General features: G+C 37.5%; 1 protein-coding gene across 1 annotated transcript in view; it reads right to left on the bottom strand.

Annotated features, from left to right (window-relative positions):
* The window catches only part of GNG4 (G protein subunit gamma 4), a 71,660-nt gene that overhangs the window by 33,527 nt on the left and 26,286 nt on the right, over window positions 1-11,847 (bottom strand). Inside the window, exon 2 of the mRNA XM_004712178.2 lies at window positions 1,841-1,946. The gene's annotated coding sequence lies outside the window, so the exon portion shown is untranslated. The remainder of the gene's footprint in view (window positions 1-1,840; window positions 1,947-11,847) is intronic.

Genomic DNA, 11,847 nt, shown 5'->3' with positions numbered 1-11,847 from the left:
TGTCCCCCGCAGGGCCATGGGTCAGTGAGGGGCATCATGTCTCATAGTGGGGCTGGCCTCAATGTCCAACTTTCAAATACAGATGATGCAATGGAAAATACCATGGCTTTGGTCAGGCACATCTTAGTCCTCAAAGAAACATCCTTGCTCTTCAATATTCTAAAAAGGTCTTGTGCAGCAGATTTACCTAATGTAATACATCTTTTGATCTCTTGATTGCTGCTTCTATGAGAATTGAAAATTCAAGTAAGACAAAATCCTTGAAAACTTCAACCTTTTCTCCATTTACCATAATGTTGCCTACTGACTCAGTTGTGAAAATTTTGGCCTTCCTTACACTGAGTTGTAATTCATACTGAAGGCAGCAATCCTTGATATTCATCAGCAAGTTCTTGAATTCCTCCTCACTTTCATACTATACAGGTTGTTAATAAGCTTTCCAGTCTTGTTGCTGCACTCTTCTTCATATAACCCAACGTATCTGATGATTTGCTTAGCATTCAGAATGAACAAGTATGGTGAGAGCATATGACCCTGACGTTTACCTTGCCTGATTTTAAACTACACAGTATTTTCTTGCTCTGCTTGCACAACTGCCTCTTTATCCATGTCTAAGTTCTGAATGAGCACAATGAAGTGTTCTGGAATTCTCATTCTTCTCAAGGTTATCCACAGTTTATTATGGTCCACACAGTCAAATGCCTTTACAAAGTCAGAAACTCAAGGAAGCATTTTCTGGTATTCTTTACTTTCCACCAAGGTACATTGACATTAGCAATTATATCCCTTGTTCCATGTTCTCTTCTGAATCTGGCCTGAACTTCTGACAGTTCCCTGTCAATGTGCTGTGGTAACCATTGTTGAATGATCTTAAGAAAACATTTACTTGGGTGTGTTGCCGTGATGTATATGCTCTACCTTGACTAAAAAGATAGTTTTCCAAGAAAGTTAATGGATTTAGGGACAGAGAGGAGCTGGGATGAGGACAAAAGTGCACACTGGCTCCCAGGTGCAAGTTGACCACACATTTGGCTCTTGAGTTTTTAGGAGACATGACAAAGGCAAAGGAAGTCAACTGTGTGGGAGGAGGCCTGGTACCATTGCGGTCAGATGTCCATTTAACCATTTAACCACAGACACACAAGAACATGCCTACAGACAAGTTTCACAGGATTGTATTTTTACAGACTGTGTAAAACCCAGTAAACTCAATAAAAGGAAAACCGGAGGAGACCAATTCAAGGGGTTTTCAGCTCCAGTGCTGCTTTTCTGACTAGGTTTGGGAAGGCACATAATATTCAGGATATGTGAAAGTGGGTATGATCCTCTGTCTTTACCAGTGGGCAGGATGCTATCAGTGACCAAAGACAGCCATGGCCAGCCTCGTCTGACGGTGGAGGTGCTGACAAGTCTCCCTTTATTATAGTGAGCTGTTGAATAGGATGCTTTCCTGGGGAAGGGCGGGGGACACATAGTATTTTCTTACTCATGGTCCAGCAGCCACTGGAACTGGATTTGTAGCTCCCTTTCACCCCCACTGCTCCTCCAACATGTGTATGTTTGTGCACATGGGGGTAATGTGAAGCAATACTTTTCCCTACACATGTGTAGTGGCAGATTATTTGTAAGCTAGATGTTATAAGAGCTCCAGGTCTGCTGTGGAGGGCAGGAAAGGAGAGATGGGGGTGATATGGCTAGAAAATGACTGGTGTGCAGACCTGGCCACATATTGGGATCTTGATAGCAACTTTCATCCCACATCCACAGACACAACCCTAGCAAAGAAGCTTGTTCTCCAGAGATGCCCACTACTGTACAGGAAAAATTCTCCTTCCCTTACCTGCTGAGAGGTGGCTGTGACACGACTGGAGCAAGTGATGAGGCTGGTGTGGCAGCTACTGGTTGTCAAACGAGAAGCTGATTCCCAGTCTTACTTTGAGGTTCACCTGAAAATACAACCAAAGACATGTCCATAGGTGCAGATAGAAAGTCGTATTCTTGTGACTTTCAGAGTTCCCAGACTTCCAAGCTGCCCTGGCCGCTCTCCGTGATTTCTCTTTAAGTGTGTGGACTCTCTTATCAGACTGTGGGCAAATGCTGGGTGAAAGACAGAAAGAAAACATAAGAAGACCAAGCATATAGGCACACAGCTCTTCTTATGAGACTGCAGCTTTAGCTGGAGCCAGGATGTGTGGGCCTGAAACCTCCATCAGGCAGGTCCTGGCCTAACTGCATGCTCAAGTAGCTACTATTTACTTCATCCTGCTTATACTCTCATCACACCCACTCCAATGAACCTCCTAACACTTTTCTTATTATAAAAATAACATTAAAACAGAGTGAATTCTAGTAGAGAGAGGAAAATTAAAATCAGCATGAGATACCACCCCCCCATTAGAATATCAATGATAAAAAGTAAAACAAAAGGTGTTGATAAAATTGTGGAGAAACTGAAGCCGTTATTCATTGCTTATGGGAATGTAAAAATACCCATTCTGGGTATATTTACCCAGAAGTGAAGACGAGAATGTAAACAGAAATCAGGATACCAATGATCAGTACAGCACTTTCACAATGCCTGAAAGGAATACATTCCAACAAATGAATGAAAAAAATGAAGAGATAAACATATGAGGAGGCTCCAAACAGATTATGGGAAATTGAAAAAATTATCCATGAACATGTAGAATAGAATTCTACTCGACCCAAAGAAAAATGACGCTTTGATACATGCCACAAAATGGAAGGACCTGAAAGCACTATGCCGAGCACAATCTCTTTAAAGTATTAGAAAGCAAAGATACCACTCTGAGGACTCAATTGTGCCTGACTCGAACCGGGGTATTTTTCAATCACCTCATATGCAGTTAAAAGCTGCATAATGAATAATTAAGTCCAAAGAAGAATTGATACATTTGAATTATGGTGTTAGCAAAATGTATTGAATATCCCATGAACTGCCAGAAGAAAGAAAAAAATGTATCTTGAAAAAAGTACAGCCAGAACATTCTTTGGAAGTGAGGCTGTACTCGACCTCCAAACACCACAGGGTCACTGGGGCTCTGAGAAAAGTAAGACATATCTCTTGGAGGTTATTCTGAGGAGTGCCAGTCCCTCCTCCTCTGGAAATAGGAAAGTCTGCTTGTGCTTTTCCTCTGAAAGCTAGCTCAGATAGAAGCAGATCTCACAGAGAAGAGATGGAATTCTTGGGCAAACCTGGGGGACAATATCCAGTCCTGAAGGGGGCTCACTGCATATGGAGTCTGACTGAAAATGTGATTAAAAAAAGAAGGGAAAGGAGTAAAAACTAGAGAGAGAAAGAGAGAGGGGACTATGCCTCCTCTTTATTGGGAAGATCACTTAGTATACAATATCTCACCAGAGTAGAGTTGCTGGCCGGTGGACAGATTGATCACAGCATATTTTTCTGGTTTGTTTGAGAGAGATTGAAAGTTGAAAACAGATCTGGAACTTTTGAATCAAAGAAGGAAATAAGCTATCATACAGCAGGAGAGGAAATGGTAAGCAAAGTCTAAAGGATCTACCTGCTTAAGAGATTCTTTCAGAAAGTAGTATAGGCAAACCATTAAACTGGGGAGAACTAAGTTAATACCCAGGAAATTCCAACGTCCCAACAAGAGAATTACAAGACACATGAAAGAATGGAGAAAAACTATGACTTTTCTAAATGTACACAGACACAAGAAACGAGAAAAACAATATAAAAAGAAGCTAACATCTAATAATAGATATATTATAACTGAAAGGGAGAATAACAGAAATGTGAAATCTATAGAATGACTTATCAACAGGTTTAATTAGGCAGAAGAATCAAGGAAATAGAGAATAAAGTAGTTAAAAATCACAGAAGTTGAAGAGCAACAAGGAGGCTAAGCACGGTTTAATGGATTTATAGGACACAAAGAGAGGGATTCCAGAAGGATATGACAGAGAGGAAAATTCTGCAAGAATATTTGAAGAAATAATGACAGAAAATTTTATGAAGGACATGATTCTACAAATGTACAGATCTCAAATGTGTAGAAATGTACAGATTCTACAAATGTACAGAACCCAAGGCACACCGTTCTCAAAAAGCATAGAGAAGGAATTCTGAAAGCTGTGCAAAAGAAGCAAATCGTCACATAGAGAAGATCCCAAATATGACTCAATACCAATTTCTCCTAAAACACATTGGGGGCCAGAAAGCAATGGAGCAATGTATTTAAGTGCTGACTTAATTGGAAGCCCTAATCTAAGAGCAATTAGTTCTAATGATGTGGCTCTGCTGATGCTTGTCCTCATGAAGTGATCATTGAAGATATGGAAGCTATAGTCAAGTGTGATGAAGGAAAGAGATGGGGTTCAACTATTAGAAAGAATAGCGTTTGAGGTCTGAAAGGCTTATATTAAAACAAGCAACCATTTAAGTGAGGTGACAGTTAAGTCCTCAAGGAAGAAGCACACTAGCCCTTGTGATCCAAGGATGGAAAATAATAAAATCCAAGATCAGAAGGGGAACTGCATCAGAGCTTAAATTCTGAGCACCCATTTTGCCGAAGGCTATGGATGACAGTGAAAGCCCCAAATTCATTTGTAGAGTCCCCATGTGGATTAAGCCTCCATCAAATTCATCCAGACCATTTACTAGAGATGTGAATAACCTTGCCTTCAGAGTGCATTGGAAAGTGGATTACTACACAGATCAAACTCAAACTCACTGCTACTGAGCTGGTCCTGACATATAATGACCCTGTAGGGTGGAACTGAGTTGTCTCTTTAGGTTTCTGAGGTTGTGAATATTTGTGAGAGTGAGTGGCCTCATCTTTCTCCCATGGACTGGCTAGTGGATAAGCTGATGACCTTGCAGTTGGAAGCCCAGTGCATGGCACACTATGCCACCAGGGCTCTACTGCAGATAGTTAGGTTAACAGTTAACGTTTTATCATTTCTCTTCTGTTTTTTAATATTTAAAATTGGTATATTTTATTGTAGCCATAAAAAACAAGTCTAGAGAAACTACATTCTATCATATTTTTGCTTTGCAACTTGAGAAAGTCAGTTAACCATCTTAAAGTCAAAATCCTGATTTGTTTTCTTATTTTTTGTTAGTATTTTGTTGTTATATTTGTTTGTTCATTTTATTGGCAGATAATTCACATATACAATTCAATAGTTCAATCATATTAAGATGAGTTATATAATCATCACCACAATCCATTTTAGAACGTTTTTTTCATTCTTGTACTCATCGTTATTAGTTCTCCGTTTCCCTGCAACCTGCCTACCTAAGGAACTATCGATCCAGTTACTATCCCTATAGATTTATCCATCCTGGATTTATACAGAAAAACATTAAAAAGATTCTAACAATAAAAACAAAGCAAAGCAAAACAGATAAAAACCTCAATTTAGTGCTCGCTTCGGCAGCACATATACTAAAAAAAACCCCTCAATTTAGAAGAAAGTATAAAGGATTAAAAACTAGAACAAATTTAAAATGGATTATGAGATCAAATGATTAGGTGTTAAATATTAACCTAACTGCCTCTGCAATAATCCACTTTCCAATTCATTCTACATGATAGCAAGGGTATTCACATCATTGGTCCATGGTCAGAGGGGATTCACCAGAGGCTCAATTCATGTGTATTTCTTTTTTTTAATTTATTTTTTATTTTTTCTGTTTTTATTATTATTATTTTTTTAAACATTTTATTAGGGGCTCATACAACTATTATCCCAATCCATACACACATCAATTGTGTAAAGCGTATTTGTACATCATTCTCAAAACATTTTCTCTCCATTTAAACCCCCGACATTAGGTCCTCATTTTTCCCCTCCCTCCCTGCTCCCCCCTCCCGCATGAGCCCTTGATAGTTTATAAATGGGTATTTTGTCATATCTTGCCCTGTCCGACTTCTCCCTTCATCCACTTTTCGGTTGTCTGTCCCCCAGGGAGGAGGTCACACACAGTTCCATGTAATCGGTTCCCTCTTTCCTACCCATTCTCCCTTTACCCTCCCTGTTTTGCCACTCACACCACTGGTCCTATAGGGCTCATCCATCCTGGATTCCCTGTATTTTCAGTTCCTATCTGTACCAGTGTACCTCCTCTGGTCTAGCCAGTCTTGCAAGATAGAATTCGAGTCATGGTAGTGGGAGCGGGGAGGAAACCTTTAGGAACTAGAGGAAGGTTGTATTTCTCATCATTGTTACATCATGTGTATTTCTCCTTTATTTTTTAAAACTGAAACAACTTTAAAATAGGTCAAATGGAGAGAAAATGGTAAGGTACTACATTTTAACCTAACTACATATGCCATAACCTCTCTCTCTGATATAATGGTCTCTCTGATAATGAGGCTGTTCATATATCTCAATGCTGATCAAGACAACTAACCAGAGACTTAATTCATGTTTGGCCCCTGCAAATAAGGGTTCCACTGCCATCTATAACCTTACGCAAACCAGGTATTCACAATTTAAGCTATGTTACCATTCCCTTATTTGGACAATGTTGTTTGCAGTTCATGTATCACCACAGGCTGGTGTGCTTCTTCCATGTGGCTTTAGTTGATGGCTCATTTAGATGGCTGTTTGTTTGAACACAAGCCTATAAGACCCCAGAAGCTACTCCTTCTGAAATCCAGACACCATATAGTTTCTTCACCACCCTTAGCTATAACATCCAGAACTTCAGGGATCTCTTTGAGAGGGTGAGCATCAAGGAGGGCCATGTCATAAGAACTAATTTTTGAGACTGGGGCTAGAATTCATTGCAAGCTCATTCAAGCAAAGTGTAAACCGATTCAAGCAAAGTGCCAGCAAAATCCATTCATATACCTTTGGTTTACATGTGTCTCTGGTTCACCTTAAAGACACCATTATAATTTATGTTAGAGAATATTATCAATCATCCCCTTGGTGTATAACTTCCACTGCCATCAAATCAATGCTGACTAATAGGGACAGGGTAGAACTGTACCTGTGAGTCTCTGAAACTGCAAATCTTCACAGGAGTAGAAAGTCTAATTCTTCCCCCTGCTGACCTTGCAGTCGGGTGTGTAATCACTATGCATTGACAGTGGCATTCATTTAACCAGTGGTACAGAATTTAAAACACCAGGGAGAAAAGGAAATTATAGAAGTATATGCCAGATAAACCACAGTATATGAACTCTTGATTTGTACAGTGTAAGCTCCTAAGTGACTGGAGACTATTTACACAAACAATGAGTGTTGGTAATAGGTCAAAATTTTCAATAATATTTATTCACAACAGTAGAATCACTTGCATCTCCCAGATGGCTGGTGACCATGAGCATTTCCTCATGTGTTTGCTAGACGTTTGAGTGTCATCCTTTGTTAATTGTCTATTTATGTCCTTAAACCATCTTTTAATTGGATTATTTGTTTTTGTCCTATTGAGGTGTTACAGAATTCTATAGATTTAAGTAATTAGTCCATTGTTTGTTAAGTCATTGGTAAATATCTTTTCCCCTTCAGTGGGCTCTCATTTTATTCTTTTGTTGAAGTCTTTTGATGTGCACTAAGTGTTTTATTTTAATAGCCCTGAGTCATCTATTTTATCTTTCTCTGTGTGTGCTTTATGTTTGGTAGTCCATGTATGCACTGCAATGGGTGCCTTAAGTTTGTTCCTATTTTCTCTTTGATATCTTGATAGCTCTGGGGTTTACATTTAGGTCTGGAGACCATCTTGAGTTCATTTTTGTGTGTGGGGTTAGGTATGAATCCTGCTTAATTCTTCTGCAGAAAGAGATTCAATTTTTCAAGCACTATTTGATGAAAAGGGCATCCTTTTCCAGGAAATTAATGCTTTTGGTCCTTTGTAAAAAATTAGTTGTTTGTTGTCCTTTTTGACTCATTTTTAATTTGTTCTAGTTTTTTTTTCCCCTGCTCTCTTTTGATTGAAAATTTTCTCTGCTTAACTCATTGGTCTTTTACATTTTGGGGGGTATAATTTGCTTTACATGAAATCCAGGATAGGTGTCAATTGGGATAATAGCTAGATTAATAGTTTCTTAGTATTATGGCAGGTGAGGTTGGGGGAAAATAGGGAATTTATTTTAATAGGAACAAGAGTGAAGAAAATATTCTAAAGTTGATTTTGATGATAATTGCACAACTTCTTTAAATATATTGAATTGCATGGTATGTGAATTATGTCAATAAAACAGTTAAAATACATTTACTAATAAATTAAAAGAAAAACCAGCAAGACATCAACCAGTGAAATTATTCTTCAAAGATGAAGGTGAAATTTATTTACTCCTAGATAAAAAGAAGTTGAGAAAGTTCATATCCACCAGACTAATCTTACAAAAAAAATAGTAATGGAGTTTTTGTATATGGAAGTATGGCAGTTACATAATCTCCTGTCAATTGGAGTGAAGGGGTGGAGTCTAGCATGTCAATCAAGCCATAGCCAATAAAGCCTCTGTGTGGACATGGCCTTCTCCTGAGGATTCTGGGAACTCATGTCTTCCTCCTGGGAGGTGGAACACACAGTCTCTCTGCTTCACCTTCCTGTTGACAAGCCATATGGAGCCATGCTGATTCCAGCCAGAGCCCTGCTGGGGATGCTTCCACCACCACTGGATCCACAAGACTTTCCACTCACAGGCCTGTGATCTTTTTTGCATTCAGCATCATTGCATGTGTTGCGTGAGTCTGAAGAGGAATTTATAGACAGGTATTGAACATATGGGCTAATATTGGACTTATGGACTTGATTTGGACTGGGTGGGATGTTTTCTTAATATACAATTACTATTTGATATAAAATTCTGTCTTACACACATATGAGTGTCTCTGGATTTCTTTATCTAGCCAACCCAAACTAACACAGGAAGACACTAGAAAACAATCCAGAGCTATACATGAAAAAAACATTCCCAATAAAGGGAAATTCATGGACTAATATAAAGGATAAATGATATCCCTTTTTCTACGTCCCTTTCTGAATCCAGCCTGAACCTCTGGCAGCTCCCAGTCAATGTACTGCTGCAACCATTGTATGATATTCAGCAAAATTTCACTTGCATGTGATATCAATGATATCGTTCTATAGTTTGAGTGTTCTGTCAGGTCACCTTTTTGATAGGTATTTCCTCTGTGATAAAAGGTATTTCCTTCCTCTTTGTTTCCAACGTTTGCATTCTAATCGCCAATAATGATCAATATATCTTGATTTCATGTTTGGTCAGTTTCAGACTTAAGACGTTGGGAGAATTTTTCCATTTCTTTATCACTAGCTTTTGTGGTATGCGCAGAAACTAGAATAATAGTTGTATTGATTGGATTTCCTTGAAGGTTGATAACTATAATCCTATCACAGACAGCATTGTACTTCAAGATTGATTTTGCAATATCCTTTTGACAATGAATGCAATGGCATTCCTTTTGATTGTGTTATTCCTGGCATAGTATATCATATTATTTTCTGATTAAAAATGGTCAATACCTGTCCATTTCAGTTCAATAATGCTAAGGACATCCGTCATTATGTTTTCCATTTGTTTTTGACTACTGGTACTTCCAATTTTCCTAGAGTCACACTTTGTACCAAGTTCTGATCATTAGCACACTTTTGCTGATGGTTCGTCTGACCTTTATAATGCCCCATCAGCAAATGAAGATAACAAAGCCTTCACTTGTACATGATTTATTCCATTCACATTACCCTGGCACACTTGACTCGGAGAAAGCAGCTCCTCTCCAGTCACAGTTTGAGTGTCTTTAGATCCGAGAGGCCCATCCTCTGGCATTATTGGCAACAATGTTCTGCTTCCATTCATTAGGCCTTCAGTATCGGACAATATTTTGAAGTTATGCATAAGGTTTTCAGTAGCTATTCCTGAAATGGGCAGTGGAGTCCTCCTTTGTTGTCTCTTCTTAGTCTGGAAACTCCATTGAAATGTCTTCACTTTGGGTGATCCTGCTGGTATTTGGAATACCAGTGACATAATATCCAGCATCACAGCAATGCACAGGTATCACAACACAACAAACCGACAGACAAGTGATGGGGTGAACAACATATAATGATAAATGTGGCAATTAATCAACAAGTCTTAATTATCATAAACATGTAAGCATCCAACATTAGATCCATTAAATATATAATGTAGATACTGATAGAAATGAAGGAAGAAATAGATACCACTATAATTATAGGTATAGAACACAGTATACAACTTTCAGCAGATCTAGAAAGGACCTCAACAAGAAAACAGAGAGCCTGACTGACACTATAAACCAACTAGACTTAAAAGACATATAAAGAACACTTCATCAAGTAACAACACAATCTGTACTCGAACCCAGTATATATGGCTCATTCTCCAAGTAGACCACCAAGTTAAGCCATAAAACAAGTCTTGTTAAATTTACAAAAATTGAAATTACACAATGTATTCTGTTTGACCACAATAGAGTGAAGCTAGAAATCAATCACAGAAATAAAGCAAAATGAACTGAAAAATGAACCAAAAAATGGAAATCATACAACACACTATTAAATTCAATGAATCATGGGGAAAAACCCACAACTTCTTCAGACTCACATGAAAATGAAAACGTATCAAAACTTATGGAATACACAAAGGAAGTAGTACTGCGAGGGAAACTTATTGCAATAGGTACCTACCTGCATGAAAAAAGATCTCAGATCAATAGCCTATGTTGACAACTCCAGTAACTAGAAAGAGAAGAATAAACTATGTCTAAGTCTAACAAAAGAAAAGTAATGAAAAAATCAGAATAGAAAGAAATAAAAAATTTTAAAGGCAGAAAAACAGTAGAGAAAAATCAATAAAATCAGAGATTGTTTCTCTTAATTAATCAGGAATTGACAAACCTTTAGCTGAATTGACATTAAAAAAAAGAAAATGACCAAAATAAGAAGAGGGGACATAACAATTAACTTGATAGAAATAATGAGGATTATGACAATATTATGAACTACTGCACAGTAAAATGACCAAAATAAGAAGAGGGGACATAACAATTAACTTGATAGAAATAATGAGGATTATGACAAATTATGAACTACTGCACAGTAAAACAAACTGTATAAGGTATACGAAGTGGAAAAATTCTTATAAGTATACAATCTATCCAAATCAATTCAAGAGGAAACAGAAAGTATCAATAGATCCATAAGAAACAAAGAGATCAAATATGTGGTAAATAATATCCCAACACCAAAAACTGTATTGGCTTAACTGGGGAATTATACCAAACATGTAGGAAAGAACTGTCACCAATCTTGTTTAATGTTTTATAAAATAAAGAGTAGAGAATACTCCATAATTCATTCTAAAGAGTAAATATGACTCTAAATCCAAACCAAAGAAAGATGACACAAGAAAAGAAAATTACAGGCCTATGTCTCTTGTGAATATAAATGTAAAAATCCTCAACAAAATATTAGTGAACAGAATTCAACAACATATTAGCAGTTAGACAATATAACCAACTAGGTTTATTCCAGGAATGCAGGGATAGTTCACCATTAGAAAATCAATCAAAATAACACATCATACCAATAGAACAAAGGAAAAGAACCACATGATTATCTCTATGGATACAGGAAAGCATGTGATAAAATCCAACAACCATCATTGATGAAAATCATAAAATGATTGAAATAGAAGAGAAATTCCTCATTATGATTCGGGCATATATGAAAAGCTAATAGCTAACATTATACTTAATGGAGCTAACATTATACATTATTCTTTTTTTTTGCATTTTGGAAAATTTTTTTTAATCGTTTTATTAGGGGCTCATACAACTCATCACAATCCATACATACAT

This window comes from Echinops telfairi, unplaced genomic scaffold, assembly GCF_000313985.2.
Source record: "Echinops telfairi isolate 266 unplaced genomic scaffold, ASM31398v2 ScPeMD7_7424;HRSCAF=8462, whole genome shotgun sequence".
NCBI lineage: Eukaryota > Metazoa > Chordata > Mammalia > Afrosoricida > Tenrecidae > Echinops > Echinops telfairi.
Note: the sequence above shows the minus strand (reverse complement) of the source record. Positions and strands in the feature narration are given on the sequence as shown.